This window comes from Loxodonta africana, chromosome 10 (genome assembly GCF_030014295.1).
Source record: "Loxodonta africana isolate mLoxAfr1 chromosome 10, mLoxAfr1.hap2, whole genome shotgun sequence".
Lineage (NCBI taxonomy): Eukaryota > Metazoa > Chordata > Mammalia > Proboscidea > Elephantidae > Loxodonta > Loxodonta africana.
In genome coordinates this window covers 50,623,052-50,650,367 of record NC_087351.1, presented here as the reverse complement: position 1 = coordinate 50,650,367, position 27,316 = coordinate 50,623,052, and positions in this window count along the sequence as shown.

Genomic DNA, 27,316 nt, shown 5'->3' with positions numbered 1-27,316 from the left:
AGACTGGAGCACTGTGTACTTGGACTTTTACTCAGCAAGACTTGCTGTTTCTTTTTTTTTCCTTCCCTTTTATTCCTTTATTTATTTATTTATTGTGCTATAAGTGAAAGTTTACAGTTCAAGTTCATTTCTCATACAAAAATTTATACTAACTTTGTTATGTTTTTAACCCAGTTGTTCTTTCTATAATGAGACAGCACATTCCTCCTTTCCACCCCAGATTCCTGTATCCATTCAACTAGCTTCTGTCTCTTTCTGCCTTCTCATTCCATCTCCAGACAGGAGCCGCCCATTTAGTGTCGTGTACACACACCACATCTACCTGGACTAAGAAGCACACTCTTCATGAGTATCATTTTATGTCTTACAGTCCAGTTTAATCTTTGTCTGAAAAGTTGGCTTTGGGAATGGTTTTGGTTCTGGATAAACAGAGTCTGGGGGCCATGTCTTCCAGGATCCCTCCAGTCTCAGTCAGACCATTACGTCTGGTCTTTTTACTAGAATTTGAGTTCTGCACCCCACTTTTCTCCTGCTCCATCAGGGACTCTCTATTGTGTCACTGTTTCTTATTAGAGTAGATTTCACAAAAAGGGAAATGAAATGAGCATGGTAAATTTTATTTATAAACTGGTATTTTCTACCAGTTGAGTTTCAAAGGTATTCACAAACTTAAACATTTATATATTACCTACATGAAAGTGAAGGGGCCATAAAAAAGTATAAGCTTTCAAAATAGAGGAAAATTTGCTGCATATTAAAGGTCATCTGGCTGTCTGAACAGTTGTATAGAAAAGGTCAGCCGCTGTACAAAGCAGAGAGGGTAGAGGTGCATCAAGTTGTCTATATGTTTCACCTGTAAATTCTTTACGATGATGTCAGACCGGACAGTAGGCAAGATGAAGACACGCACACACACACACACACACACACACACACACGATATATTGAGTGTTTTGCCATTTCTCCCTGTTTGTTGAACATAAAAGGAGGACTGGTAAGAAAGATTTTACAACTGGGCTGTGGTCACCCGTGGAGGTAGAGGGTGATTCCAGTGCTCACAATTGATACAAAGAACTGTTATCCATCCTCCTTTGATTTTTTAGAACTGAAAACAAGGAAATGGCAGGTTATGGGCTCTCAAACAAATAAACAAACAAACAAACAATTCCCAGGAGGTTATTGTTAGCAGAGGTATCTTGCCAGGGATTGTGTTTGTTCCTTAAAAGAGAAAAAAAAAAGTATAATTAAAAAAAAATTGTATCTTGCATTGGCTTAGAGAAATTTTTGATGATTTTTTTTCCTGTTTTATATAAGCAACTCTCAATAGCCCATGATAATGTGGTCAGGGAAAGTGTAGGTGACAAATACAAAGAGAAAATTCTCAGTCCTTAATAAGAAAATTTATAGATCCCATTAATCCTTTTTTATTTTTATTAATCCTCTTTTTTTTTTTTTATATCCTCTAGCTAGCTGCTGACAAACGTTAAATACATGGCACTTTAACTGTTTTTTTTTTTTTTTTACTTCTTTTTTCATTTTCTGGTGGAGAAATTAGTGAATAATAAAATCACTAGAAGAATAGGGCTAAAGGACCTGGATAATTAATCAACTAATTGGACAGCCAGCTCTCAAATTTTAAGAATTCAAATGAATCCCCAAAACTATTGCCCTAAAATAACCTTTCCTAAAATAACCTTTAAACCTTAAACCAACACTCTTCCCTGAAGTCTTAAAATCAAGCAACAGTTCGGCTTGACTAGTAAAGAATGTCTGCCTCGAGCATTATGCTTTTTTAACATCTATCTATATGGTATCAAATTAACAATAGAAACTCAGAAGATTAAATAGAAACCTTAGGGGGCAGTGAGTTTATGTTAAGAGGGGAGGAACAACTCAGAAAAGGAGGGTGAGAATGGTTGTACACCTTGAAGAGTATAATCAATGTCACTGAATTGTACGTGTAGAAACTTGAATTGGTGTTTTTGCTGTGTATGTTCTCAATAACAACAACAACAAAAATACATTATTTAAAAAAATTGAGAATTCATTATGCAGTAACTTGGCAGTTTTTAAAATACTGACTAACCATTTTGTAAATCATAACTTAATTTTGGACCCTGATCCAGTCTTTATTTTCCAGAGCACGCTTGTATTTGGACAACGCAATCTCTTAGTCGTAGCCAAGATTTTCGAGGTTACTATCTCAAGTCATATAATGCATTTCATAAAGGTGTAGATTAATTTTAAATTGCCCAGGGAAATGACTAGTTCCATTCTGACCCTTCCTCAGTGCAGCATGTGCTGAGACATTTTTGTTGACATGCACTGTCTACGAAAGAGTTAATGGACATGCAGAAGAGCACCTCTTTTTATAAATCTTTTGATGAGCATAAGTTTTTAATGTTTATGAGGCCTCCTTTATCTATTTTGTTTTCTTCTATTCGTGCATTTGTTGTAATGTTTGTTATCCTATTTTTACAAAAGGTTAGGTCCCATAGTTTTCTCGGAAGGTGTTTGGTTATGTCCGAGGAGTGCTGCACCCACATATTTATATTTATGTGTGCCTATAGGGTCAATATATATCGATGGCACTAGTTTTTTTTTCTTTTTTTATAGGGTCAATATGAGTCGGAATCGACTCCACAGCAATGGGTTTGGTTTCTTGGTTTTTTATAGATAGTTCTATCTGTTCTCACCTATTGTGTACATACCCGTACTTACCCATATACCAATTTTCCTATACCCATTCATGTGTGCTCAAGCACTCCTTTTTGCTTTGGTTGTGCTGTGCTCACTACATCCACATTTGGTCCTACTTTTCCCATCACCAAAAATAACAGGCCTCTGTGGTCCAAAGTGTACTACCCCTTCGCCCTTCCCTGGTAACCACCAATGAACACTGGTCTCTATATTTATGTTTTTGTCTTCTTATAAAGAGGGATCATGCAATATTTGCCCTTATATGCTTGACTTATTTCACTTAGTATTATGCCTTCCATCCAGGCCCATCCATGTTACAGTGTGTTTCATGGACTCATCATTGTTTATTATGGTTTCATAGTATTGTATTTAATGACAGTATTGGTGAAGAATATTGAATATACCATGGATTACCAGAAGAATGAACAAATCTATCTTGGAAGAAGTACAGCCAGAATGCTCCTTCAAAGGGAGAATGACAAGACTTTGTCTCACATACTTTGGACACGTTATCAGGAGGGATCAGTCCCTTTGACAGCACACTTGTCAAAGTAGAGGGTCAGTGAATGAGAGGGAGACACTCAAGGAGATGAATTGACACAGTGGCTGCAATAATAAGCTCAAGCATAGCAAGAATTGTGAGGATGGCACAGGACTGGGCAGTGTTTAGCTCTGTTGTACATAGGGTTTCTGTTGTACCTAGGGTTTCTGTTGTACATAGGGTTTCTGTTGTACCTAGGGTTGCTACCAGCCAGAAGAGATTCTACAACACCTACAAACAACACTGTTCCATTGTGTGTATGTACCTAATTTGCTTATCCATCCATCTGTTGATGGGCACTTTGGTTGTTCCCATTTATTTGCTATTGTGAATAAAGCAGCTGTGAACATAGGTGAGCATATGTATGCTTGTGTCATTATTTTTAGTTCTTTGGGGTGTATCCCTAAGAGTATGATTCCTGGGTTACAGGGTAGTTCTACATTTACTTATTTATTTATTTGAGAAAGTGCTATACCATTTTCCACAGTGATTGTAACACTTTACAGTCCCACCAGCAATGAATGTGCGTTCCAATCTCCCCACATTTTCACCAACATTTGTTGTTAATGTTATTATTTTTTATCAGTGCCATTTTAGCTGGGGTAAGATGGTATCTCATTGTAATCTTGATTTGCATCTTTCTAATGGCTAATGATCCCGAACATCTTGTCATATGTTCTTTCACTGCTTGCATGTCCTCTTTGGTGAAGGTTCTGTTCATGTCCTTTGCCCATGTTGTGATTGGGTTGTTTGTCTTTTTGTAGTTGAGTTGTTGCTGTTTTCAGATTTTAGAGATTAAACACTTGTCAGGTAAGTCATTTCTAAAGATTTTTTTCCCAGTCTGTAGGTTGTCTTTTTACTATTTTTATAAATCTTTTGATGAGTGTAACTTTTTAATTTTTATGAGGCCTCATTTATCTGTCTTCTATTTGTGCATTTGTTATGATGTTCGTTATCCCATTTTTATAAAAGATTAGGTCCCATAGTTTTTTCCCAGGAATTTTATCATTTTAGGTTTAACATTATTTAGGTCTTTGATGCATTTTGAGTTAGTTTCGTATATGGTGCGGGGTATAGGTCCTGTTTCATTTTTCTGCGGGTGAATATACAGTTTTGCCAGCACCATTTATTAAAGAGACTGTTTCTGCCCCACTGAATGGATTTTGACCTCTTGTCAAAAATCGTTTGTCTATAGATGACTGAGTTTAATTCAGAGTTCTCAATTCTATTCCACTGGTCTATGTGTCTATCGTTAAACCAATACCAAGCTGTTTTGATTACAGTGATTTTGATATTGGGGAGTGTGAGGTCTTCTGCTTTGCTCTTTTTTCTTTAATATTGCTTTAGCTATTCGAGGTTTCTTTCCTTTCCATGTATCAGGATTGCGTTGTGTCTGTAGGTCACTTTAGGTAGAATTGACATTTTCACTATATTAAGTCTTCCAATCCATGAGCACAGGATGTCTTTCTATTTTTGTAGGTTTTTCGTCTACAGTAGTAGCTTTTTATAATTTTCACTGCCTAGGTCTTTTGTGTCGCTGGTTAGGTCAATTCTTATGTATTTTATTGATTTAGGCATTATTGTAAATGGCATTGTTTTCTTGATTTCTTTTTCAGAGCAGTCTTTGTTAGTTAGAGCAACTCAACTGATTTTTGTGTGCTGATCTTGTACCTGGAAACACTGATAAATTCTTTTATTAGTTTCAGTAGCTTTCTTGTGGAATATTTAGGGTCTTTTATGGATAAAATCTCAGAATCAAATTGACAGCAATGGGTTTTATGTATAAGATCATGGCTTCTGCAAACAGAGATGGTTTTACTTCTTCCTTTCTGATTGAATATCTTTTATTTCTCTTTTTTGTCTTATTGCTCTGGCTAGGACTTCCAGTACAATGTGCATCATTGTCTCAATTCCCGTTGTCAAAGGGAAGGCTTTCGGCCTTTCTCCATTGAGCGTAATGCTGGCTGTTGGTTTTACATAAACCCAACCCTTAATTATGGTGAGAAATTTCCTTTCTATTCCTATTTTGCTGAGAGTTTTTATCAGGAAAGGTGTTGAATTTTATCAAATACCTTTTCTTCATTAGTTGATATGATCATATGGTCTTTTTTCTTTTTATTTATGTGGTGGAGTATATTGATGGATTTTATAATGTTGAACCACCCTCATAACCCCAATATGAATCCCACTTGATCATGTATATGATTTTTTTGATACGTTGCTGAAATCTGTTGGTTAGAATTTTGTTGAACATTTTTCATCTATGTTCATAATGGATATTGGTCTGTAATTTTTCTTTTCTTTTTTGTGATGTCTTTGCCTGGTTTAGGTATCAGGGTTATACTTACTTCATTGAAAGTTTGATAGTGTTACCTCCTCTTCTAGGTTTTTTTAAAGCTATTGGGTAGGGTTGGTGTCAACTCTTCTCTGAATGTTTGGTAAAATTCTCCAGTGTAAAGTTCTCATCTGGTTCTGGGCTTCTCGTTGTTCACAGTTTTTTTGATATCTTCAATCTCTTCTTTTGTAATGGGTTTGTCTAAATTTTCTAACTCTGTTTGTGTTAGTTTGAGTAGGTAGTGTGTTTCTAGGAATTTGTCCATTTCATGCAGGTTTTCAAATTTGTTGCAGTACGGTTTTTCATAATATTCAGTTATGATCTTTGTCTCTGTTGGATTGGTTATAATGTCACCAATTTCATTTCTTAATTTGGTTATTTGCCTCTTCTGTTCTTTTTTTTTTTCTTTCTTTCTTTTGCCAATCTAGCCAGTGGTTTGCCTATTTTATTGATCCTTTCAAAGATGCAACTTCTGGTTTTGTTCATTCTTTCTATTGTTTTTCTATCTTATATATTTCTGCCCTGATTTTTATTATTTCCCTTTTTTCTTTTGATTTCTTTTGCTCTTTCTTTTCTATTTGTTCAAGTTGTCAGTTAAATTAATGATTTTGGATCTTCTTTTTTAATGTAGGCATTTAGTGCTATGAATTTCGCTCTGAGTGCTCCTTTTGTTGTGTCCCAAAGGTTTTGGTACATTGTGTTTTCATTTTCATTTATTTCTGGAAATTTTTAAATTTTGCTTTTAATTTCTTTTATGACCCAGTAGTTTTCTAGTAGTGTATAATTTAGTTTCAATGTATTTATTTATTTATTTTTCCTGGTGTTGATTTCCAGCTTCACACCATTATGGTCAGAGGGGATGCTTTGTATGATTGCAGTCTTTTTAACTCAGTTGAGATTTGTTTTGTGTACTAGCATATGATCTTTTCTGGAAAACGATCCATGTGTGCTGGAGAAGAATGTGTATTGTTTTGATGCTGGGTGGAGTGTTCTTGATTGCCTCCTCCTTTTTGAATGACTACTATGCTGGGTAAAGTATTCTTGGTTGGCAATTGTTTTGGTCCAGTATTTTACATACGTCGCTACATTGTCTTCTGGCCTCTAGATTTTCTGGGGAGAAATCTGCACTGATTCTTATGAAAGCCCTTTGGTATGTTATATTGTGTTTTTCTCTTGCTGCTTTCAGAATTCTCTACTTGTCTTTGGTTTTCAAGAATTTTATCAGGATATAGCATGGAGCTGATCTTCTGTGCCTCTTCTAATTGGGGTTTGTGTAGCTTCCTGTATTTGCAGGGTTGGTTCTTTGTTCAGGTCTGGGAAGGTCTTTCTGATTATGTCTTAGAAAATTGTTTCTATGCCTTTATTGTTGTCATGGTGCTCTGGGATTCCAAAAATTCTAATGTTAGATTTCTTAATTGAATCCCATATTTCCTTTTGGGTTTGTTCACTTTTTGTTGTTCTTTTCTCTTGAGACTTGGTAAGTTCAGTTATTTTATTTATGTCCTGGTGTATTTATTCTATTGTCTGCCTGTTCCAGTAGTTCTTTCTCTCTTTTTTTTTTTGATGTTTTCAATTTCCTTGTTGTCTCTCATTTTGTTCTTCCATTTGTTTCCTGATTTCTGCTAGTGTGTTTTCTGTGGCCTTTTGCTTTGTTTAAACATATTTAGCACCATAGTCTGAAAATTACCAATTCTTTGCATTTGTCTGGCCTCCACAGGAAAAATTTCCTCTTCTTCATGTTTTGCTTTTGATTGATCCTTCTTCTCTTGTGATTTTGTATGTTTTACTATTTTTTGTTGAACTTGGGCCATTTTATTATCTCTTTTCTCACTTTAAGTTTTGAATTCTGGTTTTTATGGGAAAATTTTCTGACTGGGCACTCTGCTGGTGCAGTGACCAAGTGCCTGGCTGCCAAATGAAAGTCCAGGGCCTGCATCTGCCAGCCACTTTGTGGGAGAAAGATGTGACAACTCACCTCTGCAAAGACTCATAGCCTTGGGAACCCCACAAGGAAGCTGCACACTGCCCCACAGGGATGTAACGAGTCAAAAATTGCCACAGCTACAGTGGGCTTGGTATCTTCTCCTGAGAACCACTATAGGGCACTCTTATACTTAAGGTTTTTTTCATTGCTGACTCAGTTTTCAATATTTGATCTCTGGGGTTCAATAAGCATGCACAGTGGTGGAGGATTTAGCTGATCACAGGCTGATGTAAGCAGTAGAGCTTGACTTTCCTGTGGTGAAGGTGGGGGGCTCTCTAAGTCTTTCCTTCATGGGTGCCCATTCACAGGCTCTTCTACAATGTCCTGCTATGGGCAGGGAGCTAGCTATTTCCCTCTGTGTCATCATCTATCTGAAGTATTCCCCTTGCCCTGCTGCCCTTGCAGTTCCTCCTGATCCTAGTGCCCAGCCATCTCATGCCTCAGCTAGATTTAACAACAATCTCTTGAAATGCCACAGTTTTCCTTCACCCCCTCCTAATTGCATGGTCCATGAACTCCCATGGCCAATCTGTGCTGCCTTAAAAAATTAGGCTATGGCTTCTTCAGATTAGATCACTTTCTGTGTTCCCTATTTGGAGTGTTGCCCAAGCCCCTCTCAAAATGGCTGTGATGAGAAAGTTCTCCCGATGTTAGTGGGTAGGTTTCCCCAGCTTCTGTGCCATCCCTATTCCTTCTCTCCCTGACTTCTGGACTCATCCTGACTATCCAACACCTGAGCTGCAATCTGGAGTTATGAGATCTCAGTCTGTGCTTGTTTCTATTAATTGTTCAGAGAGTTAGCTGCTGGGGGAGTAGATGGGAGCATTCACTCACTTCACCATCTTGCTCCCCTCCTCAGTCTATTTTTACCCTGAGCTTTATTTTGGATAGTGCCTATTGTTATCTCAACAAGTTACTGATACTTTTCAGTATCTAACATTTTGTTTCCTTTCCAGTGTAGTTTTCATTTTAGATATTAATTTTTGCATCTCTAGAAGTTCCGTTGGTTGTATTTTATATCTACCGATTTTCTTCTCAGTATGTATATATTTCCCTCTACCTTCTTGAACATATAGAACATATTCATAGTTAGCCATTTGAGGTCTTTGCTAATTCTATCATCTCTGTCATTTCTGACTCTATGATTTCTATTGGCTGGTTTTTATTCTGGCTATGGGTCATATTTTCTTGCTTTTCTGCTTATAATTTTTGGTTGAATGCCAGACATTGTTAATTTTACATTTTTGGCTACTAGATGTTGTTTTGGAAACCGTGGTGGTGTAGTGGTTAAGTGCTACAGCTGCTAACCAAAGGGTTGGCAGTTCGAATCCACCAGGTGCACCTTGGAAACTCTCTGGGGCAGTTCTACTCTGTCCTATAGGGTTGCTATAAGTCGGAATCGAGTTGACAGCACTGGGTTTGGTTATTTGGTTTAGATATTGTTTTATTTCTTTAAATAATGTTGGACTTTTTTTTTCCAATAATGTAGTTAAGTTACTTGGAATTGATTTATTCCTTTTGAAGCTTCTTTTAAGTTTGTTAGAGTGTGTCCTGAGCAGCCTTTAGTTTAAGGCTGATTTAGTCTTAACCCTCCTAAAAATTCTATTGAAGTTTCATATATTATAAGGTATTTATTTCCATTCTTGTTGGTTAGAATAGTCTATTCCTAGCTGTCTTAGGCTGGGTTCTCTAGAGAAGCAAAACCAAGTCCATGGGTCATGATAGAGGCTTCTCCTGATTCACAAAGCCACGGGGGCCGGCAACCCAAGATCGGTAGGTTGGAGAACAGGGCTCTTGTTCACAAGCTGTGAAGGCTGATGAATCCCAAAGATTGGCAGGCAAAGCTGCAGATAAATTGTTAACTCAAGTCTCAGGAACCAGAGGTCAGATAACAGAAGCCAGCTGCAAGATCCAGTATGAGCAAGAGCCTACAAGCCTTGCCAGAATATCCATTTATTTTCAATGCAAGCCACACTCCCAAGGAAATCTCCTTTCAACTGATTGCCTACTCACAGCAGATTCCATCATGGAGGGGATCACATAATATCAGATCTCATCATGGAAGTGATCACACCGTCAAATGACTATCAAAACACCGAGAATCATGGCCCAGCCAAGTTGACACACAATGTTAACCAGCACACTAGCCCTGTGTCAATTCACGCTTGCTACTTTTGATGGTGGCAAAGTTCACAGCATCACAGCAACATGCAAGCCACCACAGTACAATGAACTGACAGATGCATGGTCTATACCAGCAGGGTCAACCTTGGTGGATGGGTTTCAATGGAACTTCTAGTCTAAGACAGACTAGGAAGAAGGACCTGGTAGTTTACTTCTGAAAAAATTGGTCAATGAAAACCTTATGATTAGCAGCAGAACACTGTCTGATATAGTGCCAGAAGATGAGCCCCTCAGGTTGGAAGGTACTCAAAAGATGACTGGGGAAGAGCTGCCTCCTCAAAGTAGAGTTGACCTTAATGACATGGATGGAGTTAAGTTTTTGGAACCTTCATTTTCTGATGTGACAAGACTCAAAATGAGAAGAAACAGCTGCAAACATGCATTAATAATTGGAATGTGAAATGTACAAAGTATGAATCTAGGAAAATTGGAAATTGTCAAAAAATGAAATGGAACACATAAAGATTGATATCCTAGGCATTAGTAAGCTGAAATGGACTGGTACTGGGCATTTTGAATTACACTGTCATAAGGCCTACTATGCCGCAAATGACAAATTGAAGAGTAATGGTTTCACATTCATTGTCAAAAAAGAACATTTCAAGATCTATCCTGAAGTACAACGCTGTCAGTGATAGGATAATATCCATATGCCTACCAGGAAGACCAGTTAGGATGGCTATTATTCAAATTTATGCACCAACCACTAACCCCAAAAATGAGGAAATAGAAGATTTTTACTAACTTCTGCAGTCTGAAATTGATCAAACATGCAATAAGGATGTATTGATGATTGCTGGTGATTGGAATGCAGAAATTGAAAATGAAGAAGGTTTGGTAGTTGGTAAATATGGCCTTAGTGATAGAATTGATGCCAGAGGTCACATGACAGAATTTTGCAAGACCAACGATTTCTTCATTGTAAATACCTTTTTTCAACAACATAAATGGTGACTATACACGTGGACTTCACCAGATGGAAAACACAGGAATTAAATTGACTACTTCTGTGGAACGTGACTATGGAAAAGCTCAATATCATCAGCCAGAACAAGGCCAGGGCCTAACTGTGGAACAGACCATCAATTGCTCATATGCAAGTTTAAGTTGAAGCTGAAGAAAATTAGAACAAGTCCATAAGAATGAAAATACAGCCTTGACTGTATCTCACCTGAATTTGGAGACCATTCCGAGAATGGATGTGATGCATTGAACCCTATGACCAAAGACCGGATGAGTTGTGGGAGGCTATCAAAGACATCATACTTAAAGAAAGCAGAAGGTTATTAAAAAGACAGGAAAGAAAGAAAAGACCAAAATGGATGTCAGAAGACACTCCAAAACTTGCTCTTAAATGTAGAGTAGCTGAAGTGAATAGGAGAAATGAAGAAGTAAAGGAACTGTACAGAAGATTTCAAAGGGCAGCTTGAGAAGACAAAGGAAAATATTATAATGACATGTGCAAAGTCCTGGAGTTAGAAAACCAAAAGAGAAGAACACACTGGGCATTTCTAAAGCTGATAGGAAAAAATTCAAGCACTGAGTTGCAGTTTTGAAGGATTCTATGGGCAAAATATTGAATGAGGTAGGAAGCATCAGAAGCAGATGGAACTGGGTCAGCATTCAACCATTTCAAGAGGTAACATATGACCAAGAACCGACAGTACTGAAGGAAGAAGTCCAAGCTTCACTGAAGGCACTGGCAAAAAACAAGGCTCCAAAAATGGACTGAATATCAATTGAGATGTTTAACAAATAGATATGGCTCTGGAGGCGCACACTAATCTATGTCAAGAAACTTGAAAGACAGCTACCTGGCCAACCAACAGGAAGAGATCCATATTTGTGCCCATTTCAAAGAAAGATGATCCAAGAGAACATGGAAATTATCAAACAATATCATTAATATCATGCCCAAGTAAAATTTTGCTGAAGACCATCCAAAAGTACTTGCAGCAGTACATTGGTACATTGACAGGGAACTGCTAGAAATTCAGGCAAGATTAAGAAGAGAATGTTGAACCAGGAGTATCACTACTGATGTCAGATGGATCTTGGCTGAAAGCAGAGAATACCGGAAAGATGTTTACCTGTGTTTTATTGACTATGCAAAGGCATTCGACTGTGTGGGTCATAACAAATTATTGAAAACATTGAGAAGAATGGGAATTCCAGAACACTTAATTGTGCCCACACAGAACCTGTACACAGACCAAGAGGCAGTCATTTGAACAGAGCAAGGGGATACTGCATATTTTAAAATCGAGAAAGGTGTACATCAGGGCTGCATCCTTTCACCATACCTATTCGATCTGTCTGCTGAGCAAATAACCTGAGAACCTGGATTATATGAAGAAGAATGTGGTGTCAGGATTGGTGGAAGACTAACAGCCTGCAATATGCAGATGACACAACCTCACTTTTGCTGTAAGCGAAGAGGACTTGAAGCACATACTGATGAAGATCAAAGATCATAGCCTTCATTATGGATTACACCTCAACATAAAACAAAAATCCTCACAACTGGACCATCATCATGACCTGCAACGTCATGATAAATGGAGAAAAGACTGAAGTTGTCAGGCATTTCATTTTACTTGGATTCACAGTCATTGCCTATGGAAGCAGCAGCCAGGAAATCAAATGACGTATTACATTGGGCAAATCTACTGCAAAAGACCTCTTTAAAGTGTTAAAAAGCTAAAATGTCACTTTGAGGACTAAGGTGTGTCTGACTCAAGCCATGGTATTTAAAATCACCTCATATGCATGCAAAATCTGGGCAATGAATAGGGAAGACCAAAGAAGAATCGATGCCTTTGAATTATGGTGTTGTTGAAGAATATTGGGAAACCCTGGTGGCGTAGTTGTTAAGTGTTACAGCTGCGAACCAAAGGGTCCGCAGTTCAAGTCCACTAGGTGCTCCTTGGAAACTCTATGGGGCAGTTCTACTCTGTCGACTCGACGGCACTGGGTTTGGTTTTTTGGTTTGAAGAATATTGACTATATCATGGACTGCCAGAAGAACAAAGAAGCCTGGCTTGAAAGAAATACAGCCAGAGTGCTCCTTGGAAGTGAGAATGGTGAGACTTTGTCTCACATACTTTGGACATTGTTATCAGGAGGGATCCACCCCTGGAGAAGGACATCATGCTTGGCAAATTAGAGGTTCATCAAAAAAAAAAAAAAGGAAGATCCTCGAAGAGATATATTGACTTAGTGGCTTCAACAGTGGGTTCAAACATAACAACTATTGTGAGGATGCCACAGGACTGGGCAGTGTTTCCTTCTGTTGAACATAGCACTGCTATGAATCGGAACCAACTCGATCCACCTAACAACAAAACAAAAACTTTTTATGGGTCTTCTTTTACTTTAGGAGGCTCTTTTTTATTCATGTGTATGCTAATACTCGCCCAAGGATTTTAGGGTATCCTTCTACAAATCTCTGGAGTGGTTTCTCTGTCCAGCTCCTTCGTCTCTGTTATTGTGCCTCACAAACTTGAGCTTCCTTGGACTCTGTTCTATGTCTCCTAAACTCAGCAGGGTTGCAGGTCTTCATTTAGTTTCTCCCTCAATGCACTGTAGCCTGGAAATAGAGGAAGTAAGCTAGGGCAATTGTAGGATTTACTTTGTTCCTTTCCCCACCCTCATGGATTATTATCTTCACTACATGATGTTCAGTAACTGAAAACTGTTGTTTTATATATTCTGGTTCTTTAGTTGTTCATGTTAAAAGGGTGAAGCAGGTCCTTTTTACTTCGTCATGGCTGGGAGTAGAAATATATTATTTCTTCTTAATTTATTAGCTGGAACAATTTTCAAAAGGGAATTTCACTTCTTTAAATATTTGGTTACCCTGGGGACAGTTCATATAGGAAAGGCTTGATTTGTTCCCTTTACTTACTAGTTTTCAAAATGATAAGTTGGTTTTCTAGCATCTTCCAAAAGAGACAAATGGATTTTTTAAAAGTACTATTAAAAAGTCATTATAATAGCTTTGATGTGTTTTAATATGTTGCAGTTATTACTCTCAGGAATATTCACATTATCTTTAGCCAGTGGTAGGCTCCTTAGTTTGGCTCTAGTATCTTTTGGCACAACTTTAGCAGTCTTGAATGCTTCATTGTCTCTGTTATGAAAAGATGGCACTTGCTTATCTTGTACATTTCCTGCCCCATTCTGGAATCATTTCTCCAAAACTCTGGTTCTTTTAAAGTGGGGATTGGTATTTAAAGACCCAATATAGATGCTAGGAGACTCCTGGATTCCTAAGAATATATTTTCATGGATTTTATCCAGTCTAGGACTATCCATGTGAGTACAAGCCAGGTCTGGAGGTAGACCAAACTGCCATTACTATAGATAATTATTCTACATGTTCAGGAGGTCGTGGTAGATACTATTTATCAAATTCTAGAAAAGGGCTAGGATATTACACAAACCAGAGGGCATCATTAGGTAATCAAATTATACAAATTAGACTGGATAATTCAAAAAAAATCAGAGGTGTATCACACAGGGATAAAACTAAAATGGAGAGCTAACCACAGTAAAAATCTGAAAAGCCTGGGCAGAGTGGCAGAAACCTAGTTTGAAGGAATGAAACTGAAAGCAGAGAGACATCTGATAGAGATGGTGTATTTAGAATGGTGGGGGGGGGGGTGGGGAGGCAGAGCCTGAGAGTCTCCTAGGCACTGGAGCTCTTAGTAGGCAGAGCCATTAACTGAACTTGGGAATCCTTATTATAATATTCATTATGAAACTAGAAGAAATGGATTTGGGTGAATGAAGCTGATGATTAGTGACTGAAGGTATTTCTGAAACTAACCTTGGAATAATAGACTTGGCCAGCCATTTCTTACAGTATATAAGATACTTTTCCTCGAAGAGTTATTTCAGTAGCGACTCACTGTACAATAGCTTTGTGAGAAATAATTTTTTGAGAAAGGAAAGAAAAAACATTAAAAAAAATAGAGAAGCATTTTGAAAGGGGTACATGGGACTGAGCAGTATATGTTGAAGTTTTGGACTAAGTGTTCTGTCTGTCTCTTTGGTGCTTTTAAATGGACAGGACAAAATGGGCCTCAATCCCCATATGTCTGAGGTAAACATATTTAATAGCTTTTGAGAAGCAGAGACTTCTGATCTTTATAGAGACATCAGTATGTTGCTCCTTTTAGTCGCATCTTTCTAATGCAAAGAAAAGAACCTTAAATTGCCAGTATTTTCATTTGGAAGGAAGATGGATAGAGAAAAAAATTCAGGGCAGAAGATGAGAATTCATGTTTCAAGGACAGTTTTTAGATTGATTTTTCTGGGTCAGAACTGTATGAAATTATCCCCCAATCATATCTGCATGGAGGGGTCTATATTTCTGAAAAAGTAAGGATTATTCAGGGGTAGCCATTTTATTCTCCTTTTTTCTTTATTGTTTTTCCCCTTCTCTCTCTCTCTCTTTTTTCTTTGTTTCAAAAAAGGCTTTTCAAAATTTCTTCCTCCTCACTCTCTAGCAGAGAATTTGCAAGGTAATTTATTCAAGGGGTGCCTCCTTTCTGAGCAGAACACACAACGAAAATGATGTCTTTCTTGGGCTATGTTTACAAGGCACCAGCATAACTGAAAAGTGAAAAATCTTGCAACTACCCTGTGCAAAACAACAAGAGAGAATTCTTGATTAGAAAGCTGCTTAAATCCCTTTCCTATAATAACATGAAAAATCTGGATTTATTTTAATATTTTCCACAACTCACTATTCCCATGATAATCTAATCAGCAATGTCAGACTGCCAATTTAGTAATTTAAAGGTTGTTTCCATTAATTAGTTTTACAACTGGGTGCCTTGACTCTCTCACTGCCATATGAAAACTAGCAGAGATGAATACGTTGCTCCACAAAATAAATAACTCTGCTGTGTTTGAAAAATGGAGCCAATTTGTCTTCCCTCTTTCAGTGGCAGATGCAAGATGACAGCTAAATGAGTGATCAGTCCATTTAAGAGGAAAATGTATATCAATATTGCCAACCACTGCCATTGAACACAAATACGTAATTTAATAGGCTGACATACTTCTATAGGTGAGTGATATAAAAGCAGCTAAAATTATAGTCATCTTGATCTATGGTGAAGAACTTTGAGGCCTTGATCATTCATTCATCTATGTACTGGAGAGGATTAGAAATTACCTCCTGGGGAAAGTTTTAGCTTTGCCCTTGGGCACTTTCTTATCTACTTTCTATTCAGGATCACTTCCTTAGCAGAGTCCTCGACTTTCCGCAGGCCAGGTGGCTATAAAGGCCCCAGAGATTGAAGCCATTCAGCTCTTCACCAGACATTGTGAACATGAACTCAATCCTGCTCAATTTTCTCTTACCCAGTACATATTTATGGAAAGCCTGTATTGTGCTAGGATCTACACTGTGCTAGGATCTACATTGTGCTAGGATCTATGCTGGGGACTGGGGCTACACCAGCGAACAAATGCTTGTCAAAATCTTATTTTGATAGGGATGTATGATTTCCTGGGACTTCCTGTTTATGGATGCTCCATGTAATTTCTGCTCTATCTTGTATCTTTCAAGTCCCCATAGGCCTGCCATCCAGAGGATTTCCTCACAGCAGCCAGTCCGAGACTTTCTCTGCCACTTAAAGCCAAGAGCTGACTCTGTCAAGCCCCCCTGGCTGCTTTGGCGTAAAGGAGTAGTTACGTCATAAGTTATGACTGGCCCATAAATAAGTGGCTGGGAGCTGTTTTGAATAGAATCTCCCAGTGCCACAGAAATTACGAAAGTGACACACTCGAAGAAAGTGATTAAGTAGCTGGGATCAAAGATGACACGTTTATCATCCTATTAACACAACACTAGGCTTTTTATCTCCATCTTAAAATTGGACCTGAGGACCTAGCTGTGGTGCAGCAGTGAGGATGTCTTGAGGGTGTCCAGGGATTCTACAAACCAACAGTAGACCCAATATTCAGCAATTGTATTTGTGCCCCTATTGTCACATGGAGCCCTGGTGGTGCAGTGGTTAAGAGCTTGGCTGCTAACCAAAATGTCAGCAGTTTGAGTCCACCAGCCGCACCTTGGAAACTCTATGGGGTAGTTTTACTCTGTCCTATATTGTCTCTATGAGTCGGAATCGACTCGACAGCAACGGGTTATCGTCACAATAGTTTTGGTAAAAAATATATTCTTATATAAGTGACATGGTCGAGATTGTTACTTTTGTTTTCAGAAAGTGATAACAATGGAAGTCATTCCATTTGTGTGTGCATGTGTGTGTCTATATGTCGGATAGTAAGACTAGGGTCGGAAATCCTTTAGGCCAAGTTCTCATCTCTGGATGCACCTGGGTAGAATCACCTGGCTAGCTTGTTAAACGTGTACAGGCCTCAGACCCTGATCTAGGAGAGTCTGATATGTGGCAGTCAAGGTTGACACCCAGTGTCAGGAGTTCGATGAGGAGGCCCTTCCAAAAGCCACCCTGGGAATATATTGATTTTTTATTTATTTTTAACGAAAGAATACCTTTGGTAGTCCATCCATCTTTAATTGGTGGCAATTCACTTACAAAGGAAAAATGCTGTGAAAACGTTTTAGCCTGTGTCTATTACCCACTGTGAGGGAAGAGAGGAGTCGAGTGGTATGGTGGGAATATCATGAGATTTGAACCTTAGTAGTAGACTTGAGTTTAAGGCTCTGATCTTTTTCTAACTACCTGTGTAACGCTGGACCACTCTGAGCTCATCTCTTTCTTCTGGGAATTGAAAATATTAACATCTGAATTGCAGAGTATGGGCATCAAATGGAATGATGCATGTGGAACTGCTTTGTTAAGGGAAAAGCTCTCTTGTCAGTGGCAGGGAAGATGGCCATGTGAAGACAAAGGCAGAGATAGGAGTGATGTTGCCACAAGCCAAGGAACGCCAGGAACCACCAGAAGCTGGAAGAGACAAGGAAGGATTCTCCTTTAGAGCCTTCAGAGGGAGTGTGGCCCTTCTAACACCTTGATTTTCAACTTCTGGTCTTTTGAGCTGTGAGAGAATAAATTCTGGTTTTTAAGCTACTTAACCAAAACCAAACCAAACCTGCTGCCTTGGAGTCAATCCCGATTCATAGCGACCCTATAGGGCAGAGTAGAACTGCCCCACAGAGTTTCCAAGGAGTGCCTGGCGGATTCGAACTGCTGACCTTTTGGTTAGCAACCATAGCACTTAACCACTATGCCCCCAGGTTTTCCTTAAGCCACTTAGTTTATGGTAATTTGTTATGGCAGCCCTAGGAGTAAATGCAGATTTTGGTAAGAGGCAGCAGTCAGTGTAGGCTGGCCCTCCCCCTTGAAGCACAGGCTGCCTGTGGAGTCTTTCTTCCTTCTCACAGTTTCTTGTGTTTTTGAATTCAGCGTTTTCAAACTGATTCCTGTGGGAGCAAGATCTCGAGCTTTCGCGGTTGTGACTGAGCACATGATGAGGCAAAAGGTGCAGTTATGTGTGTGTGTTCATTGTAAGGCAGGATTTACTTGAAAGGTGGAGGAATTTACAGAAACAAAGGCAAGAGAACTGACCAGTTGTGGAAAGGAAGGTTGTTTCTTGCTTAACAGTAAAAAGAAATAAAATACATAAAGCCCATTTGCCATTGGGAGTATCATTTGTACCCAAAGAATTAGTATATTAAACTCCTTAAAATGGGTCCTATAATCATGTTTGCACTGTTGACTTGATTAGTAGATTATTTTGTAGAGATGGTACAAACTTCAGTCCCAACCTGGTTAATTTATGAGAGTCTCATTTAGTTGAGTCTAAATTATTGACACTTTATTGTGCACAAATGCAGATCAAATATTTGTTTTTATGCTTGCACTCAACTTTATTGTAGGTCATATAAATAGAGTAAATTAAGAGAAAATATCTTGGGACAAATAATTATATGCTTAGATATTCTTGTGTCTGACTAGCCTGAGGAGTCATTTTTGCTGATCTAAAACTTTTAAAATCTATCTTTAGGGGAAATATATACCTCTAGTTACTAAATCACAATGCTCTGTGTTTTTCTTAAGTGTTGAATCATTCTATTTTAGATGTGCTTCACATTGTCAGTGATTTATATATTTTTTTAAAAAGTGGACACAAAATAATCTTAAATAAATAAAAATAATTGGAACACCCCTTATTCCTATGTTTCTTTCCTTTTTTCTATATTTCATTGTGATGTTCTACGAACACTGTAAACATTTAGGGGCTATCTCTAAAATACAAATAGATCCTTGATTTCATTTGAGATATCAGGTCCTCTCAAGTGTACAAAGAAGGAATTCTTAGGCTCTTCCTCATTCTACAGAATCTTTAATCAGTTTTGGGTTTTTTCTCTTTTTTTGATGTGGAGAATAGTCCAAATGACTTTCTAATGGTGTTATTATTATTATCACTTTTAAAATATACTATAACAATTAGTCTTTGCTCAGTATGTTGTTGTTGGGTGCCGTCAAGTCAGTTCCAGCTCATAGTTAGGACAGAGTAGAACTGCCTTGTAGGTTTTTCAAGGAACCCCTAGTGGATTCGAACTGCTAACCTTTGGTTAGTAGCTGAGCTCTTACCCATTATGCCACCAGGGCTCCTTGCTCAGTATATAGTAAGGTAATTTTTGTCGTCTTGTTTCTTCTGCTTTTATTCTTTTATTGGTTAGGGCAGTTCATTTGCTTTTTGACACGTGACTTTTTTTTAGTTAGGTCCTTCTGATACCATTGCTGACTTTACAAATGAAATCTATGAGCTAGATTACTGTTCATAGAGTGGGTGATAGATAAAGATGTGTCGGGCTAGAATCTCTCTGATGGTTCAAGGTCTTGGATTTTTTAAACTGAATCACATAATATAGTGCCTATTATGAGGGCTGCTCATTTATTGGTTCTATTTATTTACTTGGTAAGACAAAGACAATAAAATGCAGTACTACCTCATTGAATGTGCTTTATAGACCATGAGCTCAGCTGTAGAATGGGTCAAGGTCCATTAATCAATCTGTAAAATATTGATTAAACCTCAGACTTCTCACTTTTTTTTAACAATATAGGATGTGATCCAGATATGCATAGAAGGTCTGTTGGTGAAAGATGGCGAGACAAATGTATCATTTGAAGCCAGGATCTCCAAAGAACCAGAGAGTGTCATACTAGATTAAAGAGTGGTAGTAGCTGGGAGAAAATTAGAAAATTTGATTTCCACAGGTCTTTGGAAACAAGATTTTAGATAACTGTGAAAGTCATGCTCACTTTTACAGCTGCATTACAAATTTAAGAGTTCTTGAAAGGTCTTATAAAGCAATGAGACACTTGAGTGCCTTAAAGAAAATTTCTTTTTACAGAGAGACCTATAGATTCTGTTGGCTATAATAAGCAATGCTACAAAGTGCAGGGATATCAGAAGTGAGGGAGTGACTCCTGTGGGGTAATCGCTTAAAGCTTCTTACTGGGGAGAGTTGTTGGCAGCTGCCTTTGGTTCTCCCAGATGCTGAGGTTATGGTTTGGGGGCTGTTGAATCAGGGCTAGGAGAATGCTCCAGGTTACACTGAGGTAGGTGGTTTTCAAAGGTGTGAGTCAGGGTAGCTTAATAGCTATATTCATTTTTCAGGCAGTCCAGACTCTTTGTGTTGATTCCAACCTCTGTGGTTTTCTCATTCCTCTTCTCCAATTTGAAATGGTTCATTCCAGTGGTTCACAAAGTATGGTCTCTGGACTAGCAGCATGAGCATAATCTGGGGATTTGTTGAATTCTTGGGCCCTAACCCATACCTATACCTACTAAATCAGAAAATCTGCAATCCACATTTTAACAAGCCCTCCAGGTGATTTTGATCCACACTGAACTTTGAGAACCATTGATATAATTAGCATAACAGTATATATACTATTCTCTCTGTCTAATTTACTTTCAAGGACTGCTTAAGTCTCTCCTTCCTAGATGCCTCCCAGGTATATTATGTAGCACCTAAAATTATACCTATTGCATAAAAAGTACCTGAGAAATAGTTGTCCTCTGAATGTTCAAACTCCAGCCGAGTTTTTGAGAGAAAGGAGAATGTCTTTATCCTACCTTCTAGCACCTTCCCAGGAGTTGCTGGGTGGCACAAATGGTTAAAATCTCAGCTACTAACTGAAAAGTTGGCTCTTTGAACCCACCCAGAGGTGCCTGAGAAAAAAGGCCTGGAGGTCTGCTTCCAACAGTTCACAGCCACAAAAACCCTATGGTGTGCCGTTCTACTCTGCGACACATGGGGTCGCCATGAGTTGAAATAGATTTGACAGCAACTGTTTCTGAATGCGACTTCCAAGCTATGGTGCTTCTGATTGCCTCTTCCACCATTAGGGATGCTCTAGTTTTTTGTGGCATTACAGATGTTCCCAAAATAGAAATAAAACATGAAACCTGCCCTCAGGCAGCCATGAGTGTAGCGGCCACATGAAACCAGCGTGTCTAATGATATGTTTATAATGACCCTTTTTCAAAAATTTCTTAGGATAGTATCAATTTCTGGTGAGGCTTTAAAGAAAAATGATGAACATGTGAGTGGACTATGGAAGAAGGGTGATACTTTTGATGCAGTGGCAAAGAGCTTGTCTGAATTATGTTCAAATGTTTGGTAGAAGGTAACACTTGTAAGTGATGAACTTGGATATCGAGCTGAGGAGATTTCTAAGCAAGATCTTAAAAGGACCACACTACCACGAAGAAGAAGAGCCGAGAGTGAAACATGTCCTTGGGACTCAGGGTCCTTGTGCTGAGAGAGAGGGCAGAGAGAGAGCTATAACAGAGAGAGAGCTATAACACCCAAGGGGGGCAGAGAGAGCTATCACACCCATGGTGGTGAGAAGCAGCGGCAGAGAAATGGCAACAGCAGAACCAGGAGGCCAGTGCAGTATGGTGCAGTGAGCTTCTTGGCTCGTGGAACAAGGCAATTATAATAGGTTTGCTGACCTGTGAAGAGAGAGAGCTGGGTGCTTTCGGGCAGGAGGCTTCCTGGAAGAGTGGGGTGCCTTTGGGCACTTATTGGCAGAGCTACAGAGTTTTGTAACACTTGTCCAAGCAGGACAGAGGCCAGCCTGAGGGGCCCAGGGGCCAGGGAAAAGCCCTGCCTGCAGGCATGGCTGAGGAACTGTCCTGACCGAAGAACTATATTCCAAATTGTTCCTGATGCTGATTGTAACCTGTTATTTCCCTGGTGGTCTACTTCTGAAAAACTTGGCCAGTGAAAACTTTACGAAAAGCAGTGGAACATTGTCTCATATAGTGCCGGAAGATGAGCCTGTCAGGTTGAAAGGAACACAAAACACGGCTACCTCCTCAAAAGAGTCAATCTTATGACATGGATGGAATAAAACTTTTGGGACTTTCATTTGCAGATGTAGCATGACTCAAAATGAGAAGAAACAGCTGCAAACATGCATTAATAATTGGAACATGGAATTTATGAAGTAAGAATGTAGGAAAACTGAAAGTCACCAAAAATGTAATGGAATGCATAAAGATTGATATCCTAGGCATTAGTGAGCCGAAATGTTCTAGTATTGGCCATTTTGAAGTGGGCAATCATATGATTTACTATGCTAGGAATGAAAAATTGAAGAGGAATGGCATTGCATTCATTGTCAAAATGAACATTTCAAGATCTATCCTGAAGTACAGAGCTGTCAGTGATAGGATAATACCCACATACCTATAAGAAAGACCAGTTAATATGACTGTTATTCAAATTTATACAGCAACCACTAATGCCAAGATGAAAAAATTGAAAGTTTTTACCAACTTCTGCAGTCTGAAATTGATCAAACATGCAGTAAAAATGCATTGATAATTACTGGTGATTGGAATGCAAAAGTTGGAAACAAAGAAGGATTGATCTGTAGTTGGAAAATTTGACCTTGGTAATAGAAACAATCGCATGATAGCATTTTGCAAGACCAACCACTTATTCATTGCAAATATCTTTTTTCAAAACCATAAAGGCAGTTATACACATGACGTTCACTGGATGGAAAACACAGGACTCAAACTGACTACATCTGTGGAAGGAGACAATGGAAAAGCTCAATATCACCAGTTGGAACAAGGCCAGAGGCCGACTGTGGAACAGACCATCAATTGGTCACGTGCAAGTTTAAGTTGAAGCTGAAGAAAATTAAAACAAATCCATGAGAACCAAATATGACCTTGAGTATAACACACCTGAATTTAGAGACCATCTCAAGATCGGATTTGATGTATTACACAGTAATAACCGAAGACCAGATGAGTTGTGGGATGACATCAAGGATATCATACATGAAGAGAGAAAAACAGGAAAGAAAGAAAAGACCAAAACAGATGTCAGAAGAGACTCTGAAACTTGCTTCTAAATGTAAAGCTGCTAAATAAATGGAAGAAATGAGAAGTGAAAGAGGTGAACAGATTTGAAAGAGTGGCTTGAGAAAACAAAGTATTACAATGAAATGTGCAAGGACTGGAGTTAGAAAACCAGAAAGGAGGAATGCACTCAACATTTCTCAAGCTGAAAGAACTGAAGAAAAAATTCACGCCTCAAATTGTAATATGGAAGGAGTCTACAGGGAAAATATTGAACGATGCGGAAGGCATCAAAAGAAGACGGCAGGAATACACAGAGTAACTGTACCAAAAAAGAATTGGTTGATGTTCGACGATTTCAGAAGGTAGCACATAATGAAGAACTGATGGTATTGAAAGAAGTCCAAGTTGCACTGAAGGTGTTGACAAAAAACAAGACTCCAGGAGTTAACAGAATACCAATTGAGATGTTTCAACAAAAGGATGCAGTGCTGGAGGTGCTCACTGGTCTATGACAAGAAAGTTGGAAGACAGCTACCTGGCCAATCAACAGGAAGAGATGCATATTTGTGCCCATTCCAAAGAAAGGTAATCAAACAGAATGTGGAAATTATCGAACAATATCATTATTATCACACATAAGTAAAATTTTGCCGAAGAGCGTTCAAAAGTGATTGTAGCAGTACATTGGCATAGAACTGCTAGGAATTCAAGCTGGATTCAGAAGAGGATGTGAACTAGGAATATCATTGCTGATGTCAGATGGATCCTGGCTGAACAGAGAATACCAGGAAGATGTTTACCTGTGTTTTATTGACTATGCAAAGGCATTTGACTGCGTGGATAATAACAAATTATGAACAGCATTATGAAGAATGAGAATTCCAGAGCACCAAACTGTTCTCATGAGGAACTTTACATATACCAAGAGGCAGTCATTCAAACAGAACAAGGGGATATTGCATGGTTTAAAATCAGGAAAGGTGTGCATCGGAGTTGTATCCTTTTACCATATTTGTTCAATCTGTATGCTGAGAAAATGATCTGAGAAACTGGAATATATGAAGAAGGCCGTGGCTTCAGCATTGGAGGAAGACTCATTAATAATCTGTGATATGTAGAGATGACACAACCTTGTTTACTGAAAGTGAAGAGAACTTGAAGCAATTACTGATAAAGATTGAAGACTACAGCCTTCAGTATGGACTATATCTCAACATAGAGAAAAAATTCTCGTACCTGGACCAATAAGCAACATCTTGATAAACGAAGAAAATATCAAACTTGTAAGGGATTTCATATTACTTGGATCTGCAATAAACACCCATGGAAGCAGCAGTGAACAAATCAAACAATGCATTGCACTGGGAAAATCCACTGCAAAAGATCTCTTTAAAGTGTTAAAAAGCGAAGATGTCCCTTTGAGGACTAAAGCACTCCTGACCTAAGCTATGATATTTTTAATTGCCTCATATGCATGTGAAAGTTGTATGATGAATAAGGGAGACTGAAGAAGAATTGATGCTTTCGAATTACAGTTTTGGTGAAGAATATCAAATATACCATGGATTACCAGAAGAACCAACAAATCTGTCTTGGAAGAAGTACAACCAAAGTACTCCTTGGAAATGAGGATGGTGAGACTTCGTCTCACACACTTTGGCCGTGCTGGCAGGAGGAGCCAGTCCCTGGCGAAGGTGAGGAAAGGTACAGGGTCATGCTTGGCAAGGTAGAGGGTCAGTGAAAAAGAGGAAGACCCTCAAGGATATGGATTGATTCAGTGGCTGCAACCATGGGCTCAAACAGCAATGATTGTGAAGATGGCACAAGACTAGGCAGTATTTTGTTCTGTTGTGTATGGGGGTCACTGTGAGCCAGAACCAAGTCACTGACACATATCAACAACAACTTCCTTAATAAATCCTATTATTGTGAGCATGGCCTGTGAATTCTGTGTGGCCATTGCAATGAATTATTGATTACATCACAAAAGTAGAGAGTGCCATGGGAGGTACAACTGGTGTCAGAATTAGTTAAAATTTTAGAAAGAGGAGGTGTGTTTGACCTTCGCCTCATAGTAACCAGGCTTGGGCTTTTGATCTTGATTTTCCTTCCCCTTTGTGAAGTTAGGGGAAGTCAGACAACCCCTCATGCTATTTTTATAACAAGTAACGTCCTCCATCCTGATTACTGAATTATTTTCCAGGAGAGTCATAGATTCTGAGGGGTTCAATTTTGGTATTTTGACCATATGTTTACTACTTTTTTGGACATAAACTAAAAGTATATAATGTTTTTATATTCATATTTTCATTATTTAAAGTATTCATAATTTATTGTTGGTACTTGGCTTGAAATGGATTGCGCTTTGGTTTAAGTAGGGAGAAAAACACCTTAAGGCAGTCAGACTTTGGTTTATTAAAAAGCATTATTCATGTTTTACTTTAGACTCTCCTGCATATCACAAAGCCTGAGAAATGACTTAGAATGGCTTTAACTCCTCAGTGACAGTTTTGTTTCCATTTGGAGCATCTCTGACGGGCAGGGGTTTGAAACATCTACGGAAGTGGTATTCAGTCCACATTGATTGAAATTTAGTGCCCAAAATACCAGCTAATAATGAATAGTAAATTTTCAAGGAAGAGGAAAAAGCCATAATAGCGTTACTTAGGAAACTAGGGATTGGGAAGATGTCAAAATCTATGACTAAGGGCAGGTTTAGAAAAGAAGGCAAAAAGGCTAGATTTGTTGCAGGTCTGTGTTTTTTAAGCAGGCGTTTTGGTATTATTACCCTTGGGTGTCAGCATTGGCTAGGGGTGCTGCAAAGCCAGTTTCTATTTCAAATCTTTATCCTGGAGTCAGGGCTGTGTTAGATTTTCCACAGCTGAAGGACAACATCCAGTTTCAGGGCAAAAGATCATACAACTTGTTACAATTCCCGGCAAAAACCTTCTAGAGAGTGCCAGGCCTACCATTTACTCAGTCTGTGGTTTGGCAAAATTGGTTCTGTCTTTTCATATTTTTCCTTTCCCAGTCAGTGTAAAAATATTGTCAAAGGAGGAAGATATGTAGTCTCCTCATGCCTATCTCTCTTCTGATTCATCTTTTTTCCCCAGATGGAAGTTGAAAATTAGTCTTAGTGATTGGGAAATGTAACATGTTGGAATCTTACCCTCTTTCTTTCTTAAAAATCTGTTTTTCTTCTAATGATAATAAAGTAGAAGGTAGAAACAGCATAAAATCAGTTAATCTTACTGATTCCTATTTTTTTTAAACTAGTAAAATAAGGAGGGTGGGTAAATTTTATTTGAAGTACTTGCCAGCTCCAACAGCTCATATTATAATCTAACCACACTTTGTCTTAAAGGAAAGAAAAGCATTGCTCTTCTCAATGAGCTTTCTTGCTGTGAATCTGGAAACAATACTATTTCTTATAGCAGCTGAGGATGCCCTCACCATAAAAATGTTTATAACTTGACTTTAATAAAGACAGATAGGGTGAAAGGAGCACTGGATTTCCTGTAAGTATCTGACCCATGAAAAAGTGCCTGATAAATATTTGCTGAGTAAGTTGGATGAGAAGTTAGAAAAATGGGATTCTATTCCTGGAATGAACTAGTCCTGTAACCATAGCCAGGTCACTAGGGCTCGCTGGGCTGGAGTTTTATCACCTCTGTGGTGAAGAAACTAAATGGAAACCCTGGTGGCATAGTGGTTAAGTGCTACGGCTGCTAACCAAAGCGTTGGCAGTTTGAATCTGCCAGGCGCTCCTTGGGAACTCTATGGGGCAGTTCTACGCTGTCCTATAGGGTCGCTATGAGTCAGAATTGACTCGATGGCACTGGGTTTGGTTTTGCATGGTGAAAAAGGAGTCCCTGAGTGGTGCAACAGTTAACATACTTAGATGCTAGCTGTAAGGTTGGAGGTTGGAGATCTACTTCTGAAAACTCAGCTACTGAAAACTGTGGGGCACAGTTCTACTCTGACACTCATGGGGTCACCATGAGTCAGAATCAACTTGAAAGCAACTGGTTTTATGGTGAGAAGGCTGTCCTGGGTAAACACTAAGAGCCTTCCTAGCTTTAAAATTCTGTGAAACTGGATTCCAAAACAGATTGTTTTCTGAAAGCACTGTTTACACTTTTTTTAGACTATCACATTTTAAACATTTGCAAAATGGAAAACAGTTGCATTTTAATATGAAAGTTTTATGCACTTGCAATAAAAATGCCAG